The sequence below is a fragment of the Rhinoraja longicauda genome, chromosome 11 (assembly GCF_053455715.1).
Source record: "Rhinoraja longicauda isolate Sanriku21f chromosome 11, sRhiLon1.1, whole genome shotgun sequence".
Taxonomy (NCBI): Eukaryota; Metazoa; Chordata; class Chondrichthyes; order Rajiformes; family Arhynchobatidae; genus Rhinoraja; species Rhinoraja longicauda.
In genome coordinates this window covers 6,053,999-6,068,538 of record NC_135963.1, presented here as the reverse complement: position 1 = coordinate 6,068,538, position 14,540 = coordinate 6,053,999, and the positions used below count along the sequence as shown (strand labels likewise).

General features: G+C 48.7%; 1 protein-coding gene across 1 annotated transcript in view; it reads left to right on the top strand.

Moving 5' to 3' along the window:
* st6galnac5a (ST6 (alpha-N-acetyl-neuraminyl-2,3-beta-galactosyl-1,3)-N-acetylgalactosaminide alpha-2,6-sialyltransferase 5a) overlaps positions 1-14,540 on the top strand; it is a 72,097-nt gene that overhangs the window by 20,187 nt on the left and 37,370 nt on the right. The gene's annotated exons all lie outside the window — the stretch shown is intronic.

Genomic DNA, 14,540 nt, shown 5'->3' with positions numbered 1-14,540 from the left:
CTGTACCTGCATGCTTCCTTTCAGTGACTGATGCACTAGGACACCCAGATCTCGTTGAACATCCCCTCTTCCTAACTTGACACCATTCAGATAATAATCTGCCTTTCTATTCTTACTTCCAAAGTGAATAACCTCACACTTATCTACATTAAACTGCATCTGCCATGTATCCGCCCACTCACACAACCTGTCCAAGTCACCCTGCAGCCTTATTGCATCTTCCTCACAATTCACACTACCCCCCAGCTTAGTATCATCTGCAAATTTGCTAATGGTACTTTTAATCCCTTCATCTAAGTCATTAATGTATATCGTAAATAGCTGGGGTCCCAGCACCGAACCTTGCGGTACCCCACTGGTCACTGCCTGCCATTCCGAAAGGGACCCATTTATCCTCACTCTTTGCTTTCTGTCTGTCAACCAATTTTCTATCCATGTCAGTACCCTACCCTCAATACCATGTGCTCTAATTTTGCCCACTAATCTCCTATGTGGGACCTTGTCGAAGGCTTTCTGAAAGTCGAGGTACACCACATCCACTGACTCTCCCCTGTCAATTTTCCTAGTTACATCCTCAAAAAATTCCAGTAGATTTGTCAAGCATGATTTCCCCTTCGTAAATCCATGCTGACTCGGAATGATCCTGTTACTGCTATCCAAATGCTCAGCAATTTCATCTTTTATAATTGACTCCAGCATCTTCCCCACCACTGATGTCAGACTAACTAGTCTATAATTACCCGTTTTCACTCTCCCTCCTTTCTTAAAAAGTGGGATAACATTTGCTATCTTCCAATCCACAGGAACTGATCCTGAATCTATAGAACATTGAAAAATGATCTCCAATGCTTCCACTATTTCTAGAGCCACCTCCTTAAGTACCCTGGGATGCAGACCATCAGGCCCTGGGGATTTATCAGCCTTCAGTCCCATCAGTCTACCCAAAACCATTTCCTGCCTAATGTGGATTTCCTTCAGTTCCTCCATCACCCTAGGTTCTCCGGCCCCTAGAACATTTGGGAGATTGTGTGTATCCTCCTCAGTAAACACAGATCCAAAGTAACGGTTTAACTCGTCTGCCATTTCTTTGTTCCCCATAATTAATTCCCCTGCTTCTGTCTTCAAGGGACCCACATTTGCCTTGACTATTTTTTTCCTCTTCACGTACCTAAAAAAACTTTTGCTATCCTCCTTTATATTATTGACTAGTTTACCCTCGTACCTCATCTTTTCTCCCCGTATTGCCTTTTTAGTTAACTTTTGTTGCTCATTAAAAGAGTCCCAATCCTCTGTCTTCCCACTCTTCTTTGCTATGTTATACTTCCTCTCCTTAATTTTTATGCTGTCCTTGACTTCCCTCGTCAGCCACAGGTGTCTCTTACTCCCCTTAGAGTCTTTCCGCCTCTTTGGGATAAATTGATCCTGCAACCTCTGCATTATTCCCAGGAATACCTGCCATTGCTGTTCTACCGTCCTCCCTGCTAGGGCCTCCTTCCAGTCAATTTTGGCCAGCTCCTGCCTCTGTAATCCCCTTTGTTATACTGTAATACCGACACTTCCGGCCCTGGTGTGTAGGGGCTAGATCCGAAGTGGGATAACATAGAACTAGTGTGAACGGGTGATCGATGGTGAGTGTGGACACTGTTTGTATGCCATATTGTCACCAGTTGACATCCAGCCTCAGCCAACAATGAACCGTGACAAATTGGAGGAGCAGCTTCTCATATTTCGCTTGGGCAGTTTACAGCCCATTTGTATGAATATTGATTCCTCTCACTTCAGGTAGCCCTGGCATTCCCTCTCTCTCCATCCCTCCCCCACCCAAGTCGCACTAGCTTCTCACTAGCCCTACAAACAGCTTACAACGGCCTGTTTCCTTTATCATCGTTACGTTTTTGCATATCTTTCATTCGTTGTTCTTTATCTCTCCACATCACTGTCTATATCTCTCATTTCCCTTATCCCTAACCAGTCTGAGAAGGGTCTCACCCTGAAATGCCACCCATTCCTTCTCTCCAAAGATGCTGCCTGACCCGCTGAGTTACTCCAGCATTTTGTGTCTAGCTAGGAAAAAATACAAACCTTAGTTTTTGGCGCCATATGGGAGCAACTCTACCGCTGCACCATCTTTGCTGGCTTTACCTTTTGCACTAAATGTTATTCCCTTATTATGTATCCATACACTGTAAATGGCTTCATTGTAATCCTGCATTGTCTTTCTGCTGACTGGATAGCACGCAACAAGCTTTTTTGAGAGATACAGCATGGAAACAGGCCCTTCGGCCCACCGAGTCCGCACCGACCAGCAATCCCCGCACATTACCACTATCCTACACACACTGGGGATAATTTACACATACACCAAACCAATTAACCTACAAACCTGCACACCTTTGGAGTGTAGGAGGAAACATAGAAAATAGGTGCAGGAGGAGGCCATTTGGCCCCTTCGAGCAAGCACCGCCATTCATTGTGATCATGGCTGATCATCCACAATCAGTAACCTGTGCCTGCCTTCTCCCCATATCCCTTGATTCCACTACCGAAGACCCTCGGAGAAAGCTCACGGGGAGAATGAACAGATACAGACAGCAGCCGTAGTCGGGATCGAACCCAGGTCTCTGGTGCTGCAAGCGCTGTAAGGCAGCAACTCTACCGCCGCACCACTGCCTCGGTACACACAACAATAAACTAAACTGAAACTGAACATCCTTGTGAAGGGCCTGGGGATGTTAAGAGGCGCTGTGCAAATGCAGGACTTGCGTCTTGAAGTCTCAGTTCGCATGAGTCATTGTAGACATCTGCTCGCTGAGCCCGCTGACGGAACGAGAGGAACTTTGCACCTCTCACACAGTGACAGATGTTTCTAATCACATCCCACAGGAACACACAATTCCAAGGAGCACAAACATATATTTAGCAGCGAGGATCCACTCAGAGAATAGTGATGCAACTCGCTGCCTGCGTCTCTTGAAAAAAAGAACTTACCTCCCTTTAATTATCATCCCGCCTTCTGCTTTTGGCCTTCTGATCTCTCGTGTCAATCTCCGAGGCGGTTTTGTGGTGAGCTTCTGAGACGGGGAGACATGCGTTCAAGTCCTGCTGTCAGGAATTGCAGCATGTAAAGTATAGGTTATAACATGGAAATATTAGCAACCAGACAAAGCTGTCTCTGAATCGTTTTTTCATTTCCCACGCCAAGATACTGGAGGATTGCCAGTATTATAAACTAGCACAACGCTTTATTAAATGCAAGGACTTACAGACCGCGAAACAGTAATTTTTTTCGCTCTCCTGCTATGCCTTCTCCTTTATGCAGAATAAGACCAGGAACCACTGGGTATCTAGTATTGGGTGATACCACTTCGAGAACTGTACGAGATAATAAGCGACTTTCTGCGCTACTGGTTGTACAATGTTGAGGAGGGAATGTTCCAGAAGCATTCTAGTTGCCAGGACTAGAGGGTGTGAGCTATCGGGAGAGGTTGAGTAGGCTGGGACTATTCCTTGGAGCGCAGGAGGATGAGGGGTGATCTTATGGAGGTGTGTAGGAGTATAAGAGGAAATCATGGGTTAATGCACACAGTCTTTTACCCAGAGTACAAAATCGGGGGGGGACGGGGGGACTGGGGAATATTTAATAGGAGCCTGAGGTGCAACTTCTTTTACATAAATGGTGGTAGGTAGATGGTGATCTTTTTGAGGTGCATAAAATCATGAGAGGAATAGATTGGGTAGATGCACAGTCTCATGCCCAGAGTAGATGAATCGAGGACATAGGTTTGAGGTGAAGTGGAAAAGATTTAATAGGAATCTGAGGGGTAACTTTTTCACACAAAGGGTGGTGGGTGTAGGGAACAAACTGTCAAAGGAGGTAATTGACGCTGGGACTACCACAACGTTTAAGAAACAGTTAGACAGGTACACGGACAGGACAGGTTTGGAGGGATATGGACCAAGCACGGGCAGGTGGGACTAGTGTAGCTGGGACATGTTGGCTGGTGTGGGCAAGTTCGGCCGAAGGGCCTGTTTCCACACTATATCACTCCATGACTCTATGACACTGTGGAGAAGAGAAAAAAAACAGGAATTGCTGGAAATACTCAGCAGGTCAGGCAGCATCCGTGGAGTGAGTTGGTGTCTCAGGTTGACGATCTTCATCAGAGTGTCATCGACCTGAAAAACTACAACTGTTTCTCTCTTCATGGATGTTGCCTGACTTCCTAAGTATTTCAAGCATTTTCCGTTTTTGTTTTAGATTCTCCCACCCCCTCCCTCCCTCCCATTTTTGAACCCGGGTCTCCGGCACTGCAAAACGCTGTAAGGCAGCCTCTTTACTGCTGCACCACCGTGCCACCCTGAATTTTTAAAGCAGCCTACCTCATGATTTAACACAATTACTCCCCAGGCTTGTTCCACCCCTGGTCAGGAACAGCTGCTTCCCCTCTGTTATCAGGCTTCTGAACGGTCCTTCCATACTGTTCGATTCACCTCCACTCCATTGACGACATTGGACTTTGTCCAAGGAGCTGATGCGCTACAATGCCGAAAACTATATTCTGCACTCTGTCAATAGTCAATAGTCGTTTATTTGTCACATACACATAAATGTGTAGTGAAATGAAACATTACCCGCAGTTGAACAATAAGACCAATAAGAATAATCAATAAAAATGCAATAACACATATAATCACAAACTAACACCAAACAAAAAGAAACATCCATCACAGTGAGTCTCCTCCAGTCCCTCCTCACTGTGATGGAAGGCCACAATGTCTTTTCTCTTCCCTGCCGTCTTGTCCCACGGTCAGGCTGTTGGAGTTGCCACGTCGGGGCGGTCGGGGCTCCCGACATTGAAGCCCCCGCTGGGCGGTGAAAATCCAGTGGCCTATTCCAGGCCGCGCCGGACGGTGTATCTTCCCCTTTGCTCGATCTCTTAAGAATATGGGGTAGGCCATTTAGAACGGAGATGAGGAAAATCTTTTTCACCCAGAGAGTTGTGAATCTGTGGAATTCTCAGAAGGCAGTGGAGGCCGATTCTCTGGATGCTTTCAAGAGAGAGTTAGATAGAGCTCTTAAAGATAGTGGAGTCAAGGGATATGGGGAGAAGGCAGGAACGGGGTACTGATTGTGGATGATCAGCCATGAACAAAGTGAATGGCGGTGCTGGCCAAAGGGCCGAATGGCTTACTCCTGCACCTATTGCCTATTGTCTATTGTCTATGGCACTTGAGTTTGAACTTGATTTTATCCATGTATTGTGTATATCTGATCTGTTTGGATAGCACGCAAAACAAAGCTTTTCACTGTACCTCGGCACGTGTGACAATAATAAACCTAAACCTCATTGCCTCTCCATCATTCCCACCCCGCCGCTGCACCCAGCACAACCAGCCTGAGTCAAAATGTCCAGACATACTGTAAATTCGGGGCGGCACGGTGGTGCAGCGGTAGAGATGCTGCCTTACATCACTGGGGACTCGGGTTCAATCTTACCACGGGCGCTGACCGTACGGAGTTTTTTTACGTTCTCCCTGGGACCGTGTGGGTTTCCTCCAGGTGCTCCAGTTTCCTCCCACACTCCGAAGACACGCAGGTTTTGTAGGTTAATTGGCTTTGGTAAAATTGTAAAATTGTCCCTGGTGTGTGTAGGGTAGTGTTAGTGTACGGGGTGATCGCTGGTCGGCGCGATCTCGGCGGGCCAAAGCTCCTGTTTCCACGCTGTATCTCTAAAATCGAAAGTCTAAACCCATTTCTCCAGATGGGATTTTGACCAAGTGTGAAGCCGAACCTCCTCCCTTTCTGACTCCGGCTCCCAAGGGAACATTAAGCAGAGTTAATTAAAGTTGAACATCAGAAAATGTGAGGTGTTGCATTTTTGCAAGTGAGAGAAAGAGGACACCGAAACAATAAAATGTTTAAATGGGCAGAGAGACCGAGCGACACAGAAAAATAACACTTCAATTACCAGAGGAGATGCTGACAAAACTGTTTAAAGTTGTGGGTGGACACAAAATGCTGGAGTAACTCAGTGGGACAGGCAGCGTCTCTGGAGAGAAGGAATGCGTGACGTGTTGGATCGAGACTCTTCTTTAAAGTTGTGCGCTGGTTCCTAGCTTGCATTAACAAGAGGAAAGACTGTTAATGAAATAGAGGTAGAGATAAACATGCATTGATGTGAGAAGGAGGGTTCCCAAGCCAAAATGTCGCCTGTCCATTCCTTCCCCAGGTACTGCCTGACGCGCTGAGTTCCTACAGCACTTTGTGTTTTGTATTTGGAATGTTTGGAGCAGGTTTGTGTTGTAATGGAACAAGCTGGCACGGTGGCGCAGCGGGCAGAGCTGCTACCTCACAGTGCCAGTGTTCCAGGTTCAATCCTGACCTCAAATACTGTCTGCATGGAGTTTGCACGTCCTCCCTGTGACCGGGTCACGGGGAGAAACGTGCAAACTCCACGGCAGACAGTATTTGAGGTCAGGATTGAACCTGGAACTCTGGCACTGTGAGGTTGCTGGTTGCTGCAAGCTGCCCAAGTGAAATATGAGGTGCTGTTCCTCCAATTTCCGGTGGGCCTCACTATGGCACTGGAGGAGGCCCATGAGAAAGGTCAGACTGGGAGTGGGAGGGGGAGTTGAAGTGCTCAGCCACCGGGAGTGTGGGTTTGTAGGTTCATTGGACCCTGTTAATTACCCCCAGATTATATGGAATGGATGCAAAAGTGGGATAACATAGAACTAGTGTGAATGGATGATCAACGGTCGGCATGGACTCAATGGGCCGAAGGGCCTGTTTCCATGCTGTATCTTTCAATTAATCAGTCAAAACAAGCATACCACCCTAGTTTTCTTCTTAAGTAGTCTCTTAAGTAGGAATGATTTAGTCCCAATTCAGTTTGATGGATTTTGAGGTGGTGAATCGAGCTTATGTGGGAACCACAGGCACTTTTTCACTTTAGACTTTAGTGATACAGCACGGAAACAGGCCTCTCGGCCCACCGAGTCTGGCCACCCAGGGATCACCCCTATCCTACACCGTAGGGACAATTTTACCAAAGCCAACTGACCTACAAACCTGCACGTCTTTGGAGTGTGGGAGGAAACCAGTGCACCCGGGGAAAACCCACGCAGGTCACGGGGAGAAACGTGCAAACTCCACGGCAGACAGTATTTGAGGTCAGGATTGAACCTGGAACTCTGGCACTGTGAGGTAGCAGCTCGACCCGCTGCGCCACCGTGCCACCTTGTACCATTATAACTCAAACCTGCTCCAAGCATTCCAAAAACAAAACACAAAGTGCTGTAGGAAGTCAGCGGGTCAGGATCGAACCCAGGTCGGGTGAGCGCTGTGAGGCAGCGACTCTACCTCTGCGCCACCGTGCCGCCCTCTCTTCTGCACTTCTGCAGACAGAGGAAGAGGTGACTGATGGAGTGGCAGGTGAGTAGTTGGTCAGCCTAAGTGCGCCCTCTCTGCATTATCACACTGGGCTTTACCCAGTCCAAGCCTTGTTGTGATCAGCCGAGCTGGCAGCAATGTTGAAGCTGTCATGGCTACAGTCCCTTTCCCAGCACTGTTGAACAAAGTTTTGAAGCAGATTTATTGTTTGCACCGCTGCTTTTGGGAGCCTCAACGCAGTCTTTTGATGGTGTTCCAGGAGCTACTCAATATTCTCATCCTCACGTTGGACATCACCATTGCCTCACCTGACCTTTACTTTCACCACTGTCTCTCTCTGCCAGTTCTCCGAACTGCAGCATCCCCAGTAACTGTTTGTTTACTTGCTCTGGCATTTTGTGTACACCGCCTACTCCCTACATGATCCCGCATCATTGCGTTTCATTTAGTGGCTTTACCATGGAAAGCCAGGTTTAGTTTAATTTAGTTTAGAGATACAGTGCGAAAACAGGCCCTTCGGTCCACCGAGTCCGTGCTGACCAGCGATCACCCTGTGCACTAGCACTCACTGGCACATTAGAGACAATTTACAATTTTTACCAAAGACAAATTAACGTTTGGTTTCATTCAGTGTAGTTTAGTTCAGATATACAGCGAGGAAACAGGGCATTCGGCCCAACGAGTCCGTGCTGATCACCCGTACACTAGCACTATCCTGCACACTCAGAACAATTTACAATTTTTACCAAAGCCAAATTAACCTGTACTTCTTTGGAGTGTGGGAGGAAACCGGAGCACCCCCGGGGAAAACCCACGCAGTCATAGGAAGAACGTACAAACTTCGCTAAGTCTGCCTGATCCTATCTGATCTCCCGGTTACCAAACACTTTAATTCTACTTCCCATTCCCACACAGACCTTTCTGTCCTAGGTCTCCTCCATTGTCAGAGTGAGACAAAACGCAAATGAAAGGAATAGCATCTCATATTTCGCTTGGGCAGCTTACAGTTCAGTGGTATGAATCTTGATTTCTCTCACTTCAGGCATTCCCTCTCTGTCTATCCCTCCCCCACCCAAGTCGCACCAGCTTCTTGTTTTCACCCAACAAACAGCTAACAATGGCCGGTTTCCTTTATCATTGTTACTTTTTGGCATATCTTTCATTCATTGTTCTTAATCTCACTACATCATCGCCTATGTCTCTTGTTTCCCTTGTCCCCAACCAGTCTGAAGATGGGGCTTGACCCGAAACGTCATCCATTCCTTCTCTCCAGAGATGCTGCCTGTCCTGCTGAGTTACTCCAGCTTCAAATAACTTTGGCATTCTGAACAAAGGAGAATCCAAAGAGACTCGATAAGTATATTAATGGAAATGGAGTAACAAGGGAGAGAATAGAAGTCCACACAAATCAGTTGTTCACTCTAGTTCTTTGTTATCTCACTTGTTTCATCCTCTCCCTAAACACAAGGGGCAATGTGCAGAGGCCAATTAACCTACAAACCCACACGCCTTTGGGATGTGAGTGGATGCCCCTTGCAGCCACAGGTGGAATGTGCAAACTCCACACAGACAGCACACAAGGTCAGGATCGCACCCGGGTCTCTGACGCTCTGAGGCAGCGGCGCTACCAGATATGCACCACTAACCAATAGGAAAGGTTTGAAGGGATGTTGACCGGTTCGGTGAAGCAACTTGCTCAGCATGGACGGGTTGGGCCGAAGGGCCTGTTTCAATGCTGTAGATCTCCTTGACTCTGTTTACAATCAGTAGCATCTCACAAACGGCAACGTGATTACATGGAACAAGTTTGAGCAATTTTTCCCGCAGAAAGCTGAATGTATTATATTGTTCTGAACTCAGCACTGAGTTCAACATTTGCAGCTAATGATTCTGCCAGATCCAATTTGGACCCTTTTTTTTGTCTTTATTTGTTCCCCGGTTTTACTTTGAGCCATCAATGTGCCAGTGAATCGTTCCTGCCTGCCTCAAAGCCTCCCTTGCATTCATTTTCCGTCCCCTCTATTCTCTTTGTGCAATTCCGGTTGCCCCATTACCAGAAGGAAATCTGCCTCAACAACAGGGCGGTGCAGCGGTAGAGTTGCTACCTCACAGCCCCAGAGACCCTGGTTTGATACTGACTATGGGTACTTGTCTGTACGGAGTTTGTACGTTCTCCCAGTGACCGCACGGGTGATGTTGCAGCTCGGGACCCTTCTTCAGAGTTGGTCTTGGCATCATGTTCAGTACAGACATTGTGGGCCATGGGGCCTGTTTGTCTAAAGAAGGGTCTCGACCCAAAACGTCACCCATCCTTTTTCTCCAGAGATGCTGCCTGACCTACTGAGTTACTCCAGCACTTTGGTATCTATCTTTGGTATAAACCAGCACCTGCGGTTCTTTGTTTCTGACTTTTAGTTTAATCTAGACCAAGTGGGTCCGTTGGGCCCATTCCTCGTAGAGGGGGGACAGCGAAGGGGAGAGGGTGTGACTGAGGAGCCCTGGGCCCAAAGCCTCTCCTGTATTGGTGTAGCACCCTCAACCCCTCACATTCTCCTCCCCCACTGACCCATCCATCCACCCTACGCACCCCCACTTGCCCTTCCCTTTTCCCCTGCTCCCACCCCCACTTGCCCCACCCCTCCCCAGCCCTGCCTCCACCCCCATTTCCCTATTCCCCCCCTCCCCCATTCTCCCTCCCTGCACCCCACTCTCCCCACCCCAATTTTCCCTCCTCTCCCCCTCCTACCCCCACCCTCCCCTCCAACACCCACCCTCCCCTCCCCAACCGTGAGGAGGCCGCCATCTTTCTGAAGTCGCGCGAGGGGCCGTCGGTGGCTGTGGGCTGGGACTACTCGAGGCGCGCACAAGATGGCGGAGCGCGAGGAGGAGAGCGGCCGCCATCTTTCTGAAGTCGCGCGAGGAGGAGAGCGGCCGCCATCTTTCTGAAGCCGCGCGAGGGGCCGTCGGTGGCAGCGGCCCTCGTCGACGCCGCCATGGGTGGAAGCGGCCGCTGAAGGAGGAGGAGGAGGAGAAGAAGTTGCCCGCTGCGGCCTGTGTGCGGTAACGGTGCGGGGCGCTGGGCCCGGGCGGGAGGGGGGGGGGACTCGATAACGGCGTGGGTTGAAGGGGCCGAAGGGAAGGATGAGTGGACCATCAGTCCGACCATCTCCCTCCTGCTCTGAGCGTCCCCCGGGTGTGAGAGAGTGAGGGGGGGGGGGGGACAGAATGAGGGAGGGAGAGAGAGTGAGGGAGAGAGAGAGTGAGGGGGGGAGAGAGTGAGGAGGGAGAGTGAGTGAGGGGGGGAGAGAGTGAGGGAGAGAGAGAGAGGAGAGGGGGAGAGAGAATGAGGGGGAGAGAGAATGAGGGGGAGAGAGAATGAGGGGGAGAGAGTGAGGGGGAGAGAGTGAGGGGGGAGAGAGTGAGGAGGGAGAGAGAGGAGAGGGGAGAGAGTGAGGGGGGAGAGTAAGGGGAGAGAGAGTGAGGGGGAAGAGAGGAGGGAGGGGCGAATGAGGGGGGGAGAGTGAGAGGGGAGAGGGGAGCCCCTGCTTGCGGGCGGCGCCGCTAACGGCATCCATCTTGTTTGTGTGAGTGAGGAGAGGCCTCTCGTGACGTCATACGCACAGCACTTTGAAAAATGTGTTTAGAAATAAAGGTTTTAAACTTTAAAATCTCTCTAACTTAAAAAATATAAGACCAATTTAAATAAAACTTGTTATAAAGAGTCGCCAGGAGAGTGGTGATTAAGGTGGCGCAAAAATTGTGGCGCTATGGTTTACCGTTTTGGCTACAGGTCCACGACCAAATTTCAAAATCTCAGAGATATGTACATACATACAAACATATATATATACACACAAGATCTGAGTTTTTAGTTTAGATTAGTTTAGAGGTACAGCTTGGAAACAGGTCCTTCAGCCTACTGTGTCGGCGCCAACCAATGATCACGTACACTAGCACTATCCTACACACACAAGGGACAATTGACAATTCCTACTGAACCCAATTAACCTAGATACCTGTACGTCTTTGGAGTGCGGGAGGAGACCGGAGCACCCGGAGAAAACCCACACAGATCATGTGGAGAAGGTACAAACTCCGTACAGTCAGCACCCGTAGTATCAGTATCAAACCCGGGTCTCTGGCACTGTAAGGCAGCAACTCTACCGCTACGCCACCGTGCTGCCCTTATTTTATTGTAATGTTGTATGTTTACCTCTAACTGGATCTGTTTCGGTGATGGTGACTGTGGACCAAACATTAGGTCAGGGCACTACAGCAGCAGACTGTGTGATATATAGTGTGGATTTTCACATCATGGGCACACTCTCCCTCTGTTTATTACCCCGTTCCTCAGACTTGTGAAGGATGCAATTAACCCCAGATATGACAATGAACTAGGAACGACTGCAAATGATTGTGGCAGACTAACGCTCAGATCAGAGCTGCTGCTGCTCTCAGCCTTTCAGGAACACAACCTCTTTATCCACATGTGAGACTCTGCAGCATCCACCTTATTAGATCAGACATCACTCCAACCTCTCCTCAGTAGGTGATGCGAATGATTAGCGCCAGACTGGGAAAGTCTCACTGGGCTTGTAATTAAAGATGGTTTAATTGCACACATGCATGAGAAGAGGGGGGGGAGGTTAGGTTTTAGGAAGGATTTCTAAGGAAGTTTAGTTTTGAGTTTAGAGATACGACATGGAAATAGCTCCTTCGGGCCACTATGTCCACGCTGCCCATCGATCACCCATTCATTGTAGTTCTATGTTATCCCACTTTCGCATCCACCCACTACGCTCGGTATGACTCTGTAACTTTTGAATCTCTCTCTACACAGTCATTTGGTAGATAGAGATACAGTGAGGATACCGGCCCTTCGGTAGGGTTGCCAACTTCCTCACTCCCAAATAAGGGACAAAGGGTGACGTCACCGCCCACACCCCACGTGACCTCACCCAGCCAGCGGCCACGTGCCCCCGCTCCACCAATGGCGGCCGCCCCGGGCTGGGAGGCGGGTTGCCACGCAACCTTCGTTAGGCGGCCTCCGGGCCTACACTGTCCACGACTACAGCGGCCCCCGGACTACAGTGTCTGGGACTACAGTGGCCCCCGGGCTACAGTGTCTGGGCCTACAGTGTCCGAGCCTACAGCGCCTTCCAGGCCTAATATGGGACAAGGGTGGTCACGTTGGGGACAAACCAATTTAGCCCAAAATACGGGATGTCCACGCTAATATGGGACAGTTGGCAATCCTACCCTTGGGGCCCACTGATTCCATGCCAAACATCGATTACCCATACACTAGTTCTTTGTTATCCCAGTTTTACATCCTACGCACTAGGGGCAATTTACAGAGGGCCAATTAACCTACAAAACACACACGTCTTTGGGATGTGGTAGGAAACCAGAGCACCCGAAGGAAACCCACACGGCCACAGGGACGACGTGCAAACTCCACGCAAATTGTACCTGAGGTCAGGATCGAACCAGGGTCTGTGGCGCAGTGAGACCGCAGCATTACCAGCTGGTGTGCCGCCTTTGATGTTGCATTGTCTCCTGAATTATTGCAAGACGTGCACTTAAGCATCTCTCCGAAACATTTTGAAGCACCGTTGAAAAAATTGAATTGGATAAAATTAATAAATTTACTTTGCAAGATGTTACTGGAATGCAACAAAAGGACCCGGAACTGCCTGAAAGGATAAGAGAGATATTGTTGCAAATGTTGCAAGCTCCTTCCATGAAGAGTTGAGGCGTTACAATCTGCAAAGCAAAGCTTGGAAGTGGCTTTAAACTTTGGAGATACAGCGTCAAAACAGGCCCTTCGGCCCACCGAGTCTGTGCCGACCAGCTGTCACCCCGTACGCTAGCACTATCCTACACTCCAGGAACAATTTACAGAAGCCAATTAACCGACAAAACCTGTACGTTCTTGGAGTGTGGGAGGAAATTGGAGCACCCGGAGGAAACCCACGCCATCACCGGGAGAGCGTACAAACTCCGTACAGACAGCACCCGTAGTCAGGATTCGAACCCGGGTCTCTGGCGCTGTAAGGCAGCAACTCTACCGCTGTGCCACCATGCCGCCTTGAGTGAGATGAAGTTGGGAGCATTCTCTGATGTTGGGCCAAGAAGCTTCAATTTTTGCCATAAACGTGTATATTCTGAGACTCAGAGCTCCTCTTTTGAAGTGCGTCACTTGTCAGTGTTTAACCTCAGGAACAGCTTCTGCCCCTCTGTTATCGGGCTTCTGAACGGTCCTTCCATAAGCTAGGGTACTGTCTGATTCACCTCTACCCCATTGCAGGCAATGCACTTTGCCTCTGCGACTGGTGCGCTACAATGCTGAGAACAATATTCTGTACTCTGTATCTTCCCCTTTGCTCTGTCAATTGTACTGGAGTTTGGCTTGATTGTATCGTATTTTCTGATCTGATAGTTCATACGTTCATGAATTCACATGGTATAGGAGCAGAATTAGGCCATTCAGCCCATCAATTCTACTCCGCCATTCAGTTTCATGTATTTTGTGTTTGTATGACTGTTGGCAGATCAATTTCCCTCCTGGAATAAATAAAGTTCTATTGTGATCATGGCTGATCTATCTCTGCCTCTCAACCCCATTCTCCTGCCTTCTCCCCATAACCCCTCACACCCGCACTGTCCAAGAATCTGTGCATCTCCGCCTTAAATAGCATGCAAAACAAAGCTATTCACTGTACCTCGATACAGGGGACAATAATAAACGTAAATCTGAATTATCCTCCCATAAGCTCGGGTACTGTCACCTCGACCCCATTGTAGACATTGATCTTTGATTCTGGAACTGATGCGCTACAATGCTGAGAACTGTACTCAGCATTTTGTACCTTCCCCTTTGCTCTACCTATTGTTCTACATTCATAAGATCATATGATCATGTGATAGGAGTAAATTAGGCCATTCGGCCCAACAAGTCTACTCCACCATTCAATCATGGCTGATCTATCACTTCCCTCCTAACCCCATTCTGCTGCCTTCTCCCCATTACCTCTGACACCCGTACTAATCAAGAAACTATCTATCTCTGCCTTGGACTCCACAGCCTTCTGCAGCAAATTCCACAGATTCACCGCCCTTTCCTCCTCATCTCCCTAAAAAAACG